The 16,929-nt window shown below is 39.0% G+C and overlaps 1 protein-coding gene and 1 pseudogene across 1 annotated transcript in view; both read left to right on the top strand.

The window, feature by feature from the left end:
• Window positions 1–16,929, top strand: part of LOC145489641 (eukaryotic translation initiation factor 3 subunit D-like) — a 333,976-nt gene that overhangs the window by 216,841 nt on the left and 100,206 nt on the right. The gene's annotated exons all lie outside the window — the stretch shown is intronic.
• LOC145489716 (52 kDa repressor of the inhibitor of the protein kinase-like) lies at window positions 1,135–3,377 on the top strand (annotated as a pseudogene).

Genomic DNA, 16,929 nt, shown 5'->3' with positions numbered 1-16,929 from the left:
ATCAGTGTAATACAGTGAAAGTCATTTGCAGAGTTATCTGTTATTGCGCTAGACCTGTCATCTTTGAAAATTATATCACTAAACGTAAGGGGATTGCGTAATGTTGGGGAAAGGAAAGCAATTTTTTTTTACTTGAAGAATCAAAAGCCTTCTATATTCTGCCTGCAAGAGACTTTCTCAAATAGTTCAAAGAAAGATGATGAAAAGATATGGACTTCAGAATGGGGTAGCAAAATTATTTTTTCTCATGGCACAGAGCACGCCAGAGGTGTATGTGTTATGGTAAATCCAAATAGCTTGTTTCAAGAAAAAGGTGTAGAAATAGATCATGAGGGTCGGTTCATAGTAGCCAAACTAGACGAAGATTATTCAAAAGTAAATATTTATGCTCGAACTGATTATCGTCAACAAGTAGTATTTACAAGAACACTCAGTCAACTCTTGGTGTCAAAAATTATTTTATCAAAAGCAGGAGCCATAATCGGGCTCCTGATCAAAAGTTATAATAGCAGTTGATTGGAACACGGGATTAAGCAAATTGAATAAAAGCGGAGGATTGCCTTGGAAAGAGACTAATTACAGGAATGCACTTTTAAGCATAGGCGGATTTAGGGGAGGGGCTGAGGGGGCCGCGTCCCCCCCCCCCTTTTTTTTTTCTTGTATTTTCAAAACGTTTTTGTACGACCCCAACCCTTCTGACCGTCCTTTGTGGTTGTTACAATTATACAATTAGGTTTCAATTGTATTCAATTTCAGAGCTTTCCTTATTTAAAATATATTTTGTGTTAACAATCATAATATATTATCAAATATTCAAACAAACGTAACCCAAAAATTAAAATTCGCGCTAATTGTTAACGCCAAATGTAACAGGCGTTTCTTTCGGTTTGAAATGACGAGAAACACTGGACACGAATATTTTCACGCCGTGTCCCTTGCTGTACTGCTAAAGAGTGAAATATTTTTCTGAAGTTTTCGAGGAAAGCAAAGAAGACACTTTCTACATTTCATCGTGGACCAGGTGAGTACGTTACTTATTTGACCTAAGTTAAACGTAATCGGTTTTTTTTTAGATCTGCAGTATCTGTCTGTTGGCGGGCAACGTTCGAGCTCTGCCTTGGAGACTTTGTTTGGTGATCATCCGCTCCAGCGAAAAGACAAATGAAGTAAAAATATTAAACTTTAGCTTACATTAAAGCACTCAATGTAATGATTTGTCGCAAAATATTTTGCGTAAATTGATTTATAATCCTGAGTTAATTTCTCGATAGAAAATTCTCACAGAAACGATTAGAATCATTACAGCAATAACAGTTTGCTGATGATGTTTCAAAAATGGATCGGTTGTTTCTACTTGTGCCAGGTGAAAGCGAGTTTTCAAGAGCAAGCTTGATTATCATTCGTTGTTTTTATGATAAGTAACGTTTCCCTTCTAGAACGTTTCACCGTAGGACTCAGCCGTTCGTGACAGGGTTCCACACTGGATGTTATTGAGGCAACAAGCATGTTAACGTTGTGAAGGAACAGCTGAAAGGTATGCGCAAGAATGCTAAAACAGCATTTGCAAGTTCTATGTATCAAAAGATCAAGAAGATGGCTAAGAAAGCAACCGTCAAGGTAAGCATCCCTTGAACTTGTGGTGGGCAGACATTAAGAAAAAACACCAATGCAAGGACACCAGTCGCCTACTTTCGACGGGCAATATTTCTTCCCGTTCTTGACAACTTGTTGGAGCTATAAATACCCGCTTTAATGGACTATCAGAAGCGGCATTGCTTGGACTGCCACTGATACCTGCCAACTTACAGCAGCTTATTAACGAGTCTTCTCAAGAGAAACTTATTCAGCATTATTCCCCTGATCTACCGTCCCCAAGTAGTGCGTCGCAGGAGCTACAGCTGTGGAAGTGCTTCTGGTATGTTATTCTGCGTTAATACTATACATGGGTTACCAAGTTTATAGTGAAACTGTGATGAGCTGAAAAAACCGATTATACCTTGTCTTGAAATATGTGTTAATTCTTGCTTTTATTTTTAGGAACAACGCTAGCGTAAAACCCACGACACTGCAAGAGACATTCAAAGCCTGTAGCTCAAGCCTCTACCCCAATGTCTACACAATTCTGCGCCTCCTGTTGATCACCCCAGTCACAAGTGCAATTGTTGAAAGTAGCAACTCTTCACTGCGCTTTATGAAGAATGTTTATCGCAGCACCATGGGAGAAGAACGTCTAAATGCACTGTTGTTGCTCTTTACTCACAAAGACATATCTTTAAATTATAATGCAGTTGTTGACGAGTGCGCCAAACGAAACCAGAGAAGGATGACATCAATCCACTGCAGTGATTTATTTCGATTAATACTGGATGTATTATAATAAATGCACTACAATGACATTAACAGTTCGCCTACCACTAACACTACGATTTTGCTTTGAAAATCGTTTTATAAAAAGCTCTTTAATTCTATCTTCCGAAACGTTAACGTTACTTTACTTTGCATTACGAATACGCCCACAATCATGTGTGCTGCATCTCCTGAAAAGTGAAGTTTTCATTCGGGTGGGAGGGTTGGAGACTCGGCCCCCTCTTTCTGAATTTTTTGGATTCGCCCCTGTTAAGCCTAATGAAAGAACTTAACCTCACTGACATATTTACACATACGAATCTAAAAGTCTGATTCTCAAATCAAGAATTGATTTTTTTTCCTTGTATCAAAACAATTCATTAAAGTGTGTCCATGAGAGAACCAGGCAGGAGGCGATACAGCTCAAATTACCGATTTCGCTCAAACTCGGCAGAAATGTTGGGTTTGGTGAGTGAATGATTGTGGCAGAAAAGGAGGTCAAAATATTTTATTCCCTTCAAGTTAAGGGGATCCCCTGCAAGAATGGCCATTTGACACTAATTTATGCATATTTTATCAGTTATCTCTGGTTTAGTATTTCTACAACAAGAAAAGCCATGTGAAAATGAAATCCACTGGATCATGTTCTACAAATATCAGTCTAAAAGCACAAATATTCATTTGAACTTTCCACTTTCTCGATGTTAGTTCCAACTTAGGGCCTCCTTTCTTAGGTAAACGATAAAATGCTACACACGAACCAGGTCTTTCTGGCTTAACATTCAAACAAAGAAAAGTAACTCTGAAATCCCGACTCTCACCCCCATGTAAAAAATGTTCTAACGCACGGCTACCGACTTCTAGCGTGATTTTAATTTTTTTGTGTATGATTTGAATAATTTTTTAACGAGTGCCTAATCATTTGCCCAAACTAAACTTTACGTATGTTGAAAGACCTATCCTAGTATAATTAGAACCTAAAATCTTTTGGAATTCCGAGACATGGCACATCGTCAAAATGACAATTCTTTTCACCGACTGACTAACTCAACGTTGGACTCTGGTTTTGGTTACCGCCAAAAAAAACTACAGCTTGTTTGCACTCTTGCTAGGGGCTAACTATATGCAAAAGACGAGCGAATTTGAGTTTTCTAGCCTTGCCGAAGAAATTTGATTTTGATTGATTTTTGTGGACAAAAGAGAAGATCCCTTGCCATCCTGCTTACATCGTCACAGATGCTGGCAGCTGTAAGCAAATGCAATTTTAAACTAATATAGAAACCTATATGCTTAATCTGAGCTTAATATCGTTAAGTGAATATTGTAATTTATAATTATACTGTACTCTAGGTAGCGTGCCGCAACAAGTGTAAGCTTTCCATTGTTTTTAGTAATAATTATTGTCTTGTAATGAGTGTACTTGTAGTTTCTATAGTGTCTGTTTAGTTTAAAAAAAAAATGTAATTATAATCAAAATAAGTAGCTGATGTAAACATTGCATGTCAATGTAAGCCAAAGTTTTAAGTGTCCTTTTTTTTTGTAAGTAGCATACTACGGTAAGTTTGTTGTGTGTAATGTGTAGATTGTAATACGTATATACGTACTCCGTTGACTGTTTTCTAACTGTAGTGTAAGTTTAATTGTAATTGTTGTAATTGTTTGAGCAATTCAAAAAATATATAGAAAAAAAAAAATAAAAAATCTCCTCTCAGGAGAAATTTTAAGCCGATATGGAAAAAGGCAATCGTACACTCTTGTGTAAAAATGTTTCTCACGGCTTTTGCCCCGAGAAGTTTGAGGTTATTCAAACTCAAAAGAGAAGGTCAAACAATATAAACAGAAAACCTCACCGCAAAGTTTATACTAGGTTAGCTTAGTCGGGCTTTGAACAACCCGTCCTAGGAGCTCCGCCTTTAGGCTTGGCTAAATCCATATATTTTAAACTGGAGCAAGAAATTCCATCGGCCCCCACTGGCTTTCTTTTGGCCATCATGGTATATGAGCCATTGTACCATGGTCTACAAACATGGCGTATGCCTTATTTTGGGGGCGTTTTTAATTTAATTTAATTTTAGTTTAGTTTTCTATATTTTGGGGGCGTTTTTAATCAAACAATTATGCCACTCACGCTTGTTGGATATGATATGATTATGGCCAACTTGGCGGTACGCGTCTCGTATCTACCATCATATCCAACGCGCGCTCAGGCTCGTGGAATAATAGGGCATTTACGAGTTGCCTTTTACCTTTGTCTCAAAACGAGTCTTCGTGCGAAACCATTCATATGAACATGAGTTCCGCCTACAGGTTCATTTTCATACAAATCAAAGTCATTAAATGCTTCTAACCGGAATCCTTTGCATTATAGTGCCAAAGAAATAAACAAAATAGCAGTACTGTACTGCGATAGAACTGCATTGTTCGGTTTATTACCAACATATGTGTAGTAGAAGCTGCCGCTATAGAAAGTACACTATACCGTTATTCACATACACGCCTACTCCTGTTTTTGTATTTATTGCTATTTCCTTTGGACAATCTCTTCAGGTTTTGGAATACAGCGCAAAATTTACAGGGCTCAAGCGACCAAAATCAGAGACGCAGTACTGCGTGCTGTTTTCTCACTGGGGTTTATTTAACTATACTGTGGAAATAAAACTTGCTTGTCCTGCTTGACACCGGAAATACTGAAAACGCTAACAATGAGTTGAAGTAACTAACTACAACTGCATTTTGCTTGTAACGTTATTTACTGTGAAATATGGCTTTCGTGCCAACGTGAACGATCCTCAAACTGCTTTTTTGAAAACGCTTGTGTACCGGTAGAAGACCGTTGATCGAAATGCAACCGTTTCTTGTAACTATTACGATGAAACAAGCATGTAATTCATGACCCTTAGTTATTCCTTACATATAATTCAAGCTTTAAACTCTCTTTCCGCTATAAGACCCGTACTGTACGAAACAAAAATAACGCAAGCGAACTTAGCCTTCAGGGCGTAAAAACGTACTGCGCAGCTTTTTACGCATCCCTTGCCCTACTTGCGGGCTCAGGTAATAATGCAAGCTGCAATGGCTGGAAAGAGCGGCGAACTATAATAAGGTGCGCGAGGATGTCGCTCGGTTGGTTTATTTATACTTGGTCAAGCATGACTTTTTTTCGGCATATCACTGTTGGGAAAACAAGGCTCTCCCTGCCTACTGAGAGGCTCTCTTGTTTATATATTCAGCGGGTATGTAAACAGTGTGTGTGGAAAAAGTGTGTCTTCGCAAAGAAATTTCATGTATAGCGCGGGTTCGGATACCGTTTTAAGGTTAATTTGGTCCGGAAAAAAATCACTCCCCACGAAAACAATACACCAGCCTTCCATTAGTGACGTGAAAATGATGCTGCTCACCGGGAATATTGGTAAGCATATTAAATTCGTAACCTTTTTTGTTTACACGATCGACGAAATTTCCTCCATTTTTTTCAAACTTCAGTGGAGCCTGGCGCGCAGCCAAAGCTCGCGCATACTTATTACGTTTTTCCTCTCTTGAAACTTAGCCTTAAATGTCAGTCATCTTCCGCCCAGGCTGAGGGCGGGACATGACTGACATCCCACCCAGCACCCATTTTGAATCCCACCCACAATCCCGGACAAAAGAGTTGGGACACGAAGCAAGTTCTCCCCTCCCCTCACTTTCAATGTTGATAATCAGGTGATTTTTTCCCTTTTTGTTGGAAAAAACGCGATATTTTCCAACATTGATTAGGGGGGAAGGGGAATACGTACAGCTCATGTGTCCCAACTACTTTTGGCCGGGATTCCAGGTCAAAGAGTATTTCTTTACAAGGTATGAACCCTCTCATACAAGGTATGAACTGTTTCCTTTCTAACTAGGGCTAAGCTCAGAAAGCCGGAAATAAATAGACTGCGCAAAAAGCTAAATATTCGGGCCCGAATTCGCTCGAATATGGATCGACGCACGCCGCGTATACCGCAATGTTCTGACGTATTCGATTGCGGTTGACTCGAAACACACCTGGAATATTCTATCGGAATCCAGCCTATTTTTCCGTATTCAAATTTAATACTCGTGACTGACTAGAAGTGTTCGATAAGTCATACGCGCTACGTTTTGGTAGAGTAATGTTGCATTAGATGTTCTTCGAAGATATAGTGATCATTTATGACTCGAATATTTTCGAATACTCTGAGTTGTTCGAAAGTTTGCGACTGGAACACGAGATGCACGACGCCACTTCCGACGCGAACGTCTTCGAATACTAATGAGTACGTCAAGTATGCTCTAGTTTTCGAGAATCGCACGCTATGAATTCGAAAGTTATGTCACATTTTTCACAGCCAAAGATGTCTTACGTCGTCTATAACGGGTTTTATGCAGGTAACATACGCTACCGCGTAGTTCAGTCAGACAACACGCCAGTGTTCCGAAGCGTGCGACTGGAACACGAGACTCATGCGAAGTATGAAACGTGTTCGTGTTCTAATACTGACGCATACGTGAGGTTTTAAGAGTCCCTGTCCATAAAAATGGAAAATAACTCGGCAAGGGTCGAAAGTTCGATTTCGCTCATATTTTCATGATAGATAGGCTAGGGCATGACAAAAACTACTGGATAGTTTTTTTGGCAAAACATCCTTTCATTTCAAAGAAATATGCAAATTACCAAATTCCGTTAAAATCGTCATTTGACGCACCATTTTATTAAACAAGTTTGAGAGCCTCGCATGCAAAAACGCATCATTCTTCCGTCTTTAAAACACTCAAATATTTTTGTGCAATGTTTAAATGTGTACTGGGTTGGTTTTAGGGAATGTTGCGTTGTCTTTTTGGGTGCAAAATAATTAAATTTCGCAGACATGTATTTCGTTCACTTAAAAGTACTTCGTGTATATAATTAATTTTCACCATGTGTGAAACCTTTAAATGGATTAAGCTTCTGGTGGTTGAATCGCAGAAGGATTATCTACAGATTCCTGTAAAAATTTCTCTGGGCAAATGATTGTGAGCGACGCGAGAGCTTTTCGAAGTACGTCAAAAATGCAAATATTTGACCATTCCCTCATCAAATTTCAATTTACGGGTTAGACGTATATTTTAGCATGCGCCACATGACTTGACCAATGTTAAGTTGAAATAGACACAGAGCTCATAATTTCGAAATGCTCTTACCTCATGTGCTGTAAAAGGCAGGTCCAAAGCCGATTTGACGTGTTTCTCTCACCATTCGTCGCACATAAAGCAGAAGTTAGCTTTTGTTTACACAACGTCCGATGTACATCGCCAACTGTCAACTTATTTAATGGTCGAATACCATGAATCTGTGACCCTCTTTCGACACATATGATCACCACTGCAACTAAGTCAAAAACGGATAAGTCATTTGTAGATAGTTGCTTGCTTTGCACTACACCAAAATATTACGTTTTGATCGTCATGGTTAAATGGCTTGGATCCTTGCTTGCAGCGGTTCCTTGTTCGTCACGCAATGCTGTCATCCCATTTGAGGGGGTAGGGGTAGGACAATTTCTATCCTAATACATAAGGCTCCGTAAGGCTGGGAACCACTGGGAGCACACAATCGTCTTGAGTAGGAAGAGATTAAATTAAGAAATGAGAAGAATGAATAGTTTACCATTGCCCCTGTTGTTATCTTTCACTCGACCACCGTTACCTACATGCCCTGCGTAATACTGTAACGCTAAACTCATACCTAGGTCTTTTCGCGCTGTGCAATTATTTTTAGTTTACATGTAATACAGTGGGCTACCCCCGGGGAAATGGGTGGTGACCGCTTAATGGGGCTAGCCGCTTAAATAGAGGTTGGTGTACCTTGAATATTTAATTTTTCACTATCGGGTTATAAATTTCTTGGTGAACATGGAGTCAATTCAAGACAATCATGATCGACGTGCATTTGAATTATCACTCGTCATGCACCTTCAATTTCAGACTCTTATCTGCCATCGCCCTTTCCAAAACAAAGTTTTTAAATTTTGGGTGGCCGCTTAATAGGGGTAAAGACAATAATGAAACCCTTATCGGAACGGCCAAATGGTGGCCGCGGAGGTAACCGGTCAATAGGTGTTTTATTTACAATATTTTACTGACAATAATTTTGGACTGTATTGACAACAGTCCTCTATTTCCTGTTACAAACATACCAATGCCTCGCCACAAGGCAAACAAAATACGCCAAATAAAATGGCATGGCCAGGGCTATTTACTCATGTAATTACTAATTAAATTTAGTCTGTTTTTCTCACGAATTAGACACGTTGCGATTTTCTATTTTTATTTCAGCTATTTCTTGCTTCATTGATCTATAATTTGTTTCATAGCGATTTTTTTAAAATTCTAGTGAGTACAGGCACTAGCTTTATCAGCAGTTGTCTGAAACATCAAAACGTACAACAAACGTGATTTGGACCTAGGCCACGTACACTATAGAATACGATTATATAAATATACACATGTTATTATACATATGAATAAACAGATGAACAATGATTAAATTGTTTCATTTATCCTGAGAGTGTTCTATACAAAATAGATCAAAATGTGCAGCATATGCCGTGACAGCATTGCGTGACGAATAAATAACGGCTGTAAGATTGCGGCTGCGCCGACACGCTTACCAGCAATGATCAGCAATCGATCAAACCAGGAGCTCAACCGTATTATTTTAGCGCAGTGCAAAGCAAGCAACTATCTACAAATGACTCAACCGTCTTTGACTTAGATGCAGTGATGTTCATATGCGCAGAAAGATGGTCACAGATTCATGATATTCGACCAATAATAGGTTGCAAGTTGGCGATGTACATCGGACGTTAACCTTGTGTAAACAAAAGCAAACTTCTGCTTTATGTGCGACGAATGGTGAGAGATCGACTAGAAACACGTCAAATCGGCTTTGGACCTGCCTTTTGCAACAAATAAGGTTAGAACATTTCGAAATTATCAGCTCTGTGTCTATTTCAACTTATTATAGGTCAAGTCATGAGGCGCATGCTAAAATATACGTCTAACCCGTAAATTGAAATTTGACGACGGATGGTCAAATATGTGCATTTTTGACGTACTTTGAAAAGCTCTCGCGTCGCTCACAATCATTTGCCCAAAGAAATTTTTACAGGAATCTGTAGATCATCCTTCTGCGATTCAACCACCAGAAGCTTAATCCATTTAAAGGTTTCGCACATGGTGAAAATTAATTATATACACGAAGTACTTTTCAGTGAATGAGATACATGTCTTCGAAATTTAATTATTTTGCACCCAAAAAGACAACGCAGCATTCCCTAAAACCAACCCAGTACACATTTAAACACTGCATAAGAATATTTGAGTGTTTTAAAGACGGAAGAATGATGCGGTTTTGCATGCGAGGCTCTCAAACTTGCTTAATAAAATGGTGCGTCGAATGACGATTTTAACGGAATTTGGTAATTTGCATATTTCTTTGAAATAAAAGGATATTTTGCCAAGAAAACTATCCAGTAGTTTTTGTCATGCTCTAGCCTATCTACCATAAGAATATGAGCGAAATCGAATTTTCGACCCTTGGCGCGAAATTAAGAATTTGTCTGATTTTTACAGGCAGGCACTCTTGAGGTACTCTAAATGACACACTTCAAGTGTTCTGTGGTGTTCGACTGGGACACGAGACTCATGCGAAGTATGAAACGTGTTCATGTTTGAATACTGACGCATATGTGAGGGTTTAAGGGTATTCTAAACGACACACTTTAAGTGTTCTGTAGTGTTCGACTGGAACACGAGACTCGTGTAAAGTATGAAACGTGTTCATGATCGAATACCGACGCATAGGTGAGGTTTTAAGGTATTCTAAACGACACACATCAGGTGTTCTGTGATGTTCGACTGGAACACGAGACTCATGCGAAGTATGAAACCTGTTCATGATCGAATACTGACGCCAACGTGAAGTACTGAGGACCACGGTGATATCAAAGCTTGTATATCCCCAAAACTGTGTTCAAACTGCCGAGTGTAACACACATTTTAATTTCTTTATCGATTCCTTGGATTCCTAAGAAAACCCACCCAAAAGAAAAAAAAATTACCAGGACAATATGAATGTTATCCCAACAAAAAGTAAACAACTGCCATGATGACATCTTCATTTCATTTCAAATGATACTTTATTTATAAATAAAACAAACTTTATAATGTTACTTGTTGTGTATGCCTATTTTCATTGAACTATGGAAGAATTTACATTAACAAGACCCTGTGTTATGAAAAATTGTAAGGAACCATCTAAGAAGCAAAACCTAAAAAAAACAATCTAACATTTGGTATGCAAACTTTACATCTAGATGTTGCTTTGTTATGAAAAAGCATAACCATCTGAGCAGCAAAGTCTTAAAAAACACTATAACATTTTTTTGCAAACTTTATAACTAGATGCTGCTGTGTTATGAAAAGGCGTAATGAAGCATTTGAGAAGCAAAGGCTAAAAAAAACACTTCTGTAACATTTTGCATGCAACGTTATAACTAGATGCTGCTATGTTATGAAAAAGCATAAGGAACCATCTGAGAGGTGAAGTCTTAAAAAAAAACACTATAACATTTTGTATGCAAACTTTATAACTAGATGCTGCCGTGTTATGAAAGAGCATAATGAAGCATTTGGGAGGCAAGGTCTAAAAAAACTATAACATTTGGCATGCAAACTTTAGAAGTAAATGCTGCTATGTGGCAAACTTAAGGTATGCTCTCACCGGCATTTTCAACATGAACTACATGTATTAATAAAATTTATTATATGGCTTTGGCTTGTGGCCGATGTAACGCGCGCTCTGATTGGCTAAGAGCGAGATCTCAGCGGTCATTATGCAGCCGTAATGCCCACGGGCCGATTACGGATTATGCAAATAAGGGAGAGCCCGGTTCTGAAAATTCAAGCGCATTTAAGCGATGAAAGCCGATTAAAATCAGTACGAGAATGTAAGTAGCTAACAGTTTAGAGATATTTCTTTAATAAAACTTATAGAGATGACTTACTAGCCGGTAACCTTGGCGGGCACTAGTGAAAAACAATCAAAGTTTGCCGAGTCTTAAGTAAAGCTAAAATCGCTAAGTGAAAAACACCATCGGCAGATCTGTCATGCATCCTGAGCAGAACACCACGAAGAAACTTGTAAGTTATCATCTTAGTCACAGCAATTACCGAAGTATTGAACTTTCCGTCAAAGTTCTCATTAAATAGATTCCCTCGCTTTGACATAAGCAAGTGTAAATCAGCTTCCAGGATCATCAGATGTAAACAATCGGGCGGTTTCTGTCGGTAGCAGTGTTTCTGATAACTGCAGACGTTCACAAGGCTTGAAAAGTTCATCCATAAATCCCAGAATGAAGAAGGCGAAGATATGCTGTCGAAAGCGAATGCGAAGATCGAGTTAAGCTTATTTTGAGCAGTGCATTCTGAAGCATTAGTATTTTCTTTCACCGAAAGACGGTTGGTTTGGACAATTTTGAAGCACTTGCTGTCTTTTCTATATGCGTTGACGTTTCGCCGCAAGAGTCGGAAAAACCCCCCCATCAACTTGTGGTACCACGATACTAAAATACGTTTTTGAGGCTGTGACAGTCACTTCTCCCGTAAAGAAATGAGTGTTTTTAACGGAATACGTAATACAGTGGTGAAGTTCACTGACTGTGTAGTTTTGCCCTAGGTTTGAGACGATGAATGAATCGGTAAACGCGCGCATCGCCGGATGTAAATTGACGACTTCCGCTTGAATAATTTTTTTTTCTTTATTGATGAGCCATATAATAAACAACTTAATAACCTCGACCGTTCGGTCGTTACGGGAAAATCTCAAACCTCGGCCTACCGTATTGACCTCGCTATCGCTCGGTCAATACGGCAAGGCCTCAGTTTGAGATTTTCCCGTAACGACCTCACTCTCGGTTAAGTAGTTAGTATTAATAAATCAATTATTTTCTTCAGTTTTTTTTTTTTTTTTTTTTTTAGTCAGTCACTTTGGATGGCATGCCTCTGTCTCCTAGGAGAGTGTGGTACATGTCTATGTTCCCTTCTACGCCTGCCTTTATCACTTCTATGCACAATAGAGACTGGTGTTGAATGCTGTTCGGAGGTTGGGTTGTGGCTGCTCCTTTCATCCTCCTCCACCTCCTCCAGCTCCTCCACTGAGTGTTCGCCTCCTGTGGCAGGCTCGATGTCTGCTATAGCCCAGGGTACATTACGCCTGGGCATTTGCCTCTCTGATGGCCACCCTCAATTCTTGGAACACGAGGCCTCAGGTCCTGTCGCTGGCTATTGTTTATCCGCTGCTGGAGCCGTTCCATTAGTACACTTGCCCTTTCTGACCTCCAGATTGGACGGCGGACCACCCACTTTCCCTTGTTCACTCCGACACCGTTCTCCTCGTCACTGACATAATCGTAATTCAATGACTACAAGTTTTCCTTTTCCTGGTCACTTGAAACCTTTAACCGTGCGTTAAACAGCTGCAAGTAAAGAAAAAATTGTTAAATGAAAGTTATCAATAGTATTGCTTAAAAATTGAAACAATCCTTGTACGTTCATTATGTCCTAACCTACGTGTACATGTAGTCCTCCCAACAGTCCGTTTCCAAATGCATTGATTAAATGAAAATAATTATTTTGAACCAAGTGGAACTTGCCAAAGAGTAATGGTTTAGTTGAGCTGACTCAAGTTATCATGGTAATTTAAACCAAGTAGTTCATTTTAGAGCGACTGGCTCGTCTTACCCAAATAATGGCTGACTTGTCCCCAGTCTTTTCTAAAATTATACAATATTGTAGGATGAAGCTCCTTTTTTTCCACCATCCCATACCACTGGCAATTTTTTGATTGGAGCAACTCATCCATTTGAGATACAAAATTCAACTGATCCCAATAGGTCGTTTTATGCAACTGGTTCATTTGAGCCAAACAGGGGTCAATAATTTGTACAATAACTGCAGAGATTGTATTCTAGCGCGTTTATTGGCCAATTTTCATTGTCAATAAGAGGACAAGCATGGCGGATGACGCCATCGCGCGCGCATCTTGAAAACTTCGCGAAACTCTTAATTGAGATTGGATTCAAATGTACTTCATAAAAATTTCGCAGTCTGACTGCCGGTCATTTAGTCTATTTAACATCTTGACCGGCTGCCGGTCTTATAGCCACAGCAAAATAAGAAAGGTTCATCAAAGCGTATACGGGCGTACGCTAACGTTAAAAAGTTGCGTAAATTAATTTTTTTGTCAGCGTTACGCCAAGAGGTAAAATTGCGTAAAGAGTTTATTACAGCCTAACGGCGTCTTTACAGCACTTAACCACTTCAGACATGGCGGGTACGTAACACAAAAAGAAATCGCTTTGTAGTGATTACCCCGAAAACGTCGGTCAAAACCGAATGAGGGAATTTCGAAGTTACAACAAAGTATGTAAATTTCTTAACAAAACACATACGCTGCGCTGACAACATGAAACAAAAAAGTTCTGGTCAGCGAACGAATTCACGGTCGTGCTTCCGCAATATGCCCATATTCAATAAGAATTTTCCAGGTCTACGTCACGGTTGTACACGCCATCAGTACTCTAGAATTCTATAGCTTTGGCGTCAAGATCACGTCTTCAAGGATAAACGTATACACGCGCAGATTGCTCATACTTCGAATCCATAGTCTAAATTTTGCCTCCATGAGAATGCTGTGCACCCGAACTGTTATATTCTTTCATAAAATTCTGTTACAAAGGGTTCGCCATCATACTCTAGGAGTACGACAGATGTGTGGTATACTTTAACGAAAATCCAAGAACGATTATGAACGGAGCGTATTCCACCGTATTCGATACGAATATTCCAGGTGTACGTCACGTGTTGTGTGCGGCTTGAATACTCTAGGATTGTATTGCGTCACAATCACATATTCGAGTCTAGAATACTCTAGAATATTTTGGCTTTCACGCAGTGATATACTTGGATTGATTTCCGGCCCTACAAATTATTTTGCAGTTAATTCTCTACTTGTTGCATAAAATTTCAATATCTGAACGAATTTTCTTTCTATCCTTGCACTGGTCGTAGAAGGGGAGAAAATTGAATTCAAATGGTATTATTATTATCACAGTCAAATTTCACTTTTCGCTTAGACAATAATGAGCCAAATATATTCCTTTCCAGTCTCGGGTTTCCTCGTTTAACATTGTCAGTTGTCACACAATTTCTCGTTAAATGAGAATTTGATACAAGCGTTTCTCCAGGTTTACTAGTGAATCAAAATAACACCCTGACTAGTTAGCACCATCAATAAAACAAATTGTTAGACCTGTTTGCAAGAAAATACACGGCAGGTGACTTAATTAACAAAGATAGAAACCAGAGAGTTAACAAATGGAACCGCGAAGAAACACAGGTTGTTTTTCAGAAAAGGGACTGTTTGGTGTTTTTGGTGGAGTAATTTTGTCATACAACTTGCTTATCTTGAAGTTGTGCGTTTGGTCTGTGACGATAATATAAACTGTCTCCGGGTGCCACTACAAAGTTGTCGGAAATTTCATTTTACTTCCAGAAAATGGCTATCCCCTGTGAGCAAGTTTCTTTGAAGTTAATAATGACTTCTGGAATTTTAATGGCAATTGCTTTTCAATATGTTGTAACGTCTGAACATCGCGAAGGAAAGCAGCGTTATTTGGTCCCTGATCGCGTGGTAAAAACGAATCGTCCAATCATAGGTCAGTATAGAGTAGTTATTTACCAAACTTTTTCATGTTATCTACATCTTCTAACAAAACAATTTCAAAGCTAACGAGAATAGATCGATCTATATTTTATCAAGGTCTTTCACTGAATTTTAAGAATGATATGATAGATTTAGAAAGAGTTCTTAATCGTCGGCCGTTAAAAAGTTTTGATAGCCAAATATTCCAAATATTCCAGTTACTTAAGCGATTAACATGAAAACCTACCAAGACAGAGGTCACCCAACACGTTGCTAATTCCAACGGATCGTCGATAGACAGCCTTTCATTTTAGGTGTTGTGGTCATGTGACGATCTCAAATTGAGAAAATTAGGCAGAGTCTAATGGTGATTAAAAAGTCACTGCAAAGCTTATGTTAGTGTAAATGGGAGTAGTTTGATTTGCTTCGTATACTGTTAAGCCCAGGTTGTAAATCCTGGGCCAGTATAATTAAGTAAGAAATTCTGAGTGAGCGTAGAGATGGGGAAACTCGGAGGGATAGGAGGGCGTTCAAAACAGGAAGATAACTGATAGGCCTGCAAGGGGAAATGGTGGAGGAGGGAAGGAAAGAAGGAGCCTAAAGCCAAGATTATACGGTCAGTAGTCCCTCTAAGTGTTAAGCTAAAAGCTCAGGTTACTTTCAAACTGCGATAACATCTTATTCTTGAACAGTACATTGATTGTGTCAACTTAATCGAAATAAGGTATCGTGACTCAAGAGACCAATGGAGCTCTTTCACAGTTTGGTGACCAATACCTTGTTGCTGTCTACGTCAAGTTTGTGGAGTCCGCTGGAGCCCGAGCCGCACCTATCTTGTATCCTTTGAAATTGACGTTTGTTTTAATGTGTGGCAGAACTTTGACTTTAACATCAAATGGTCGATTTATATTAAAATAAATTTGGCTGGAACCGGTGATATCTGCACCCGTTCACAAATTTACCGTCAGACCGCTCTAAGTAAATGCAAGAAGTGCAACATTATTGTAGCGGCTAGCGAAAAAGAAAACAAGCGGAAAAGACGGTTACAGGTCTAACTCGGGCTAACAAAAGACAAATGTATGATATTTGACTTGATAATGACCCTTAATTTCACCTGTAATTGCATGCCCTTTCTCAGTATAAAGCTTAGTTAAAGGTAGGTTGCCATAGTTTCCAGCATTTCTACTTTAATGGATTAGTACTGCCATTCTTTTTAGTTGACACCACAGTGAAGACAAAATAAATCACCAATCGCTGGTAATCAAGTTAGTCATTTTATGGACATCACTGCCATAGCAAAGTTATAAAAACAAATTTTAAGCCAAAAAGATGACGTCAGCACGTCAGCACAAGACACAGATTTTTTAATACAACAAGGTACAATTTTATGCTATATTTTCCTAAATGTACATAAAGGGACGTTTGCTGCTGTCCTAGTAACCAGCGCCCTCTACAAAATTATAATCATGTTTACATTGTGCAAAGCACAATCAGAAACTTCGGTATATAGTTGTTCAGGATCAAAACTTGCAATTGCTTCCCTCGTCATCTGTAAGCCCAGCTCCACGATTATTAGGGGGTCATTTATTTGTTTGCATCAAAGATTTATCCGTGGTACTCTAAATTTCTCAGTCTCCAAAATGGGCGATGACGCCACACCATTCGAAATCTTGTGGGTTGTAAACAAAGTAATACACATTTAGCCAAGCTTAAAAGCGGAGCCCCTGACTGTAATAATTAACCCTTTAACGAATCGAGAGAAAAACAAACGTTGTGGGTTGTAAACAAAGTAATACAGATTTATCCAAGCTTAAAAGCGGAGCCCCTGACTGTAATAATTA

Source organism: Orbicella franksi, chromosome 6 (genome assembly GCF_964199315.1).
Source record: "Orbicella franksi chromosome 6, jaOrbFran1.1, whole genome shotgun sequence".
Lineage (NCBI taxonomy): Eukaryota > Metazoa > Cnidaria > Anthozoa > Scleractinia > Merulinidae > Orbicella > Orbicella franksi.
The sequence above is the reverse complement of the archived record's forward strand: the minus strand, read 5'-3'. Positions and strand labels throughout refer to the sequence as shown.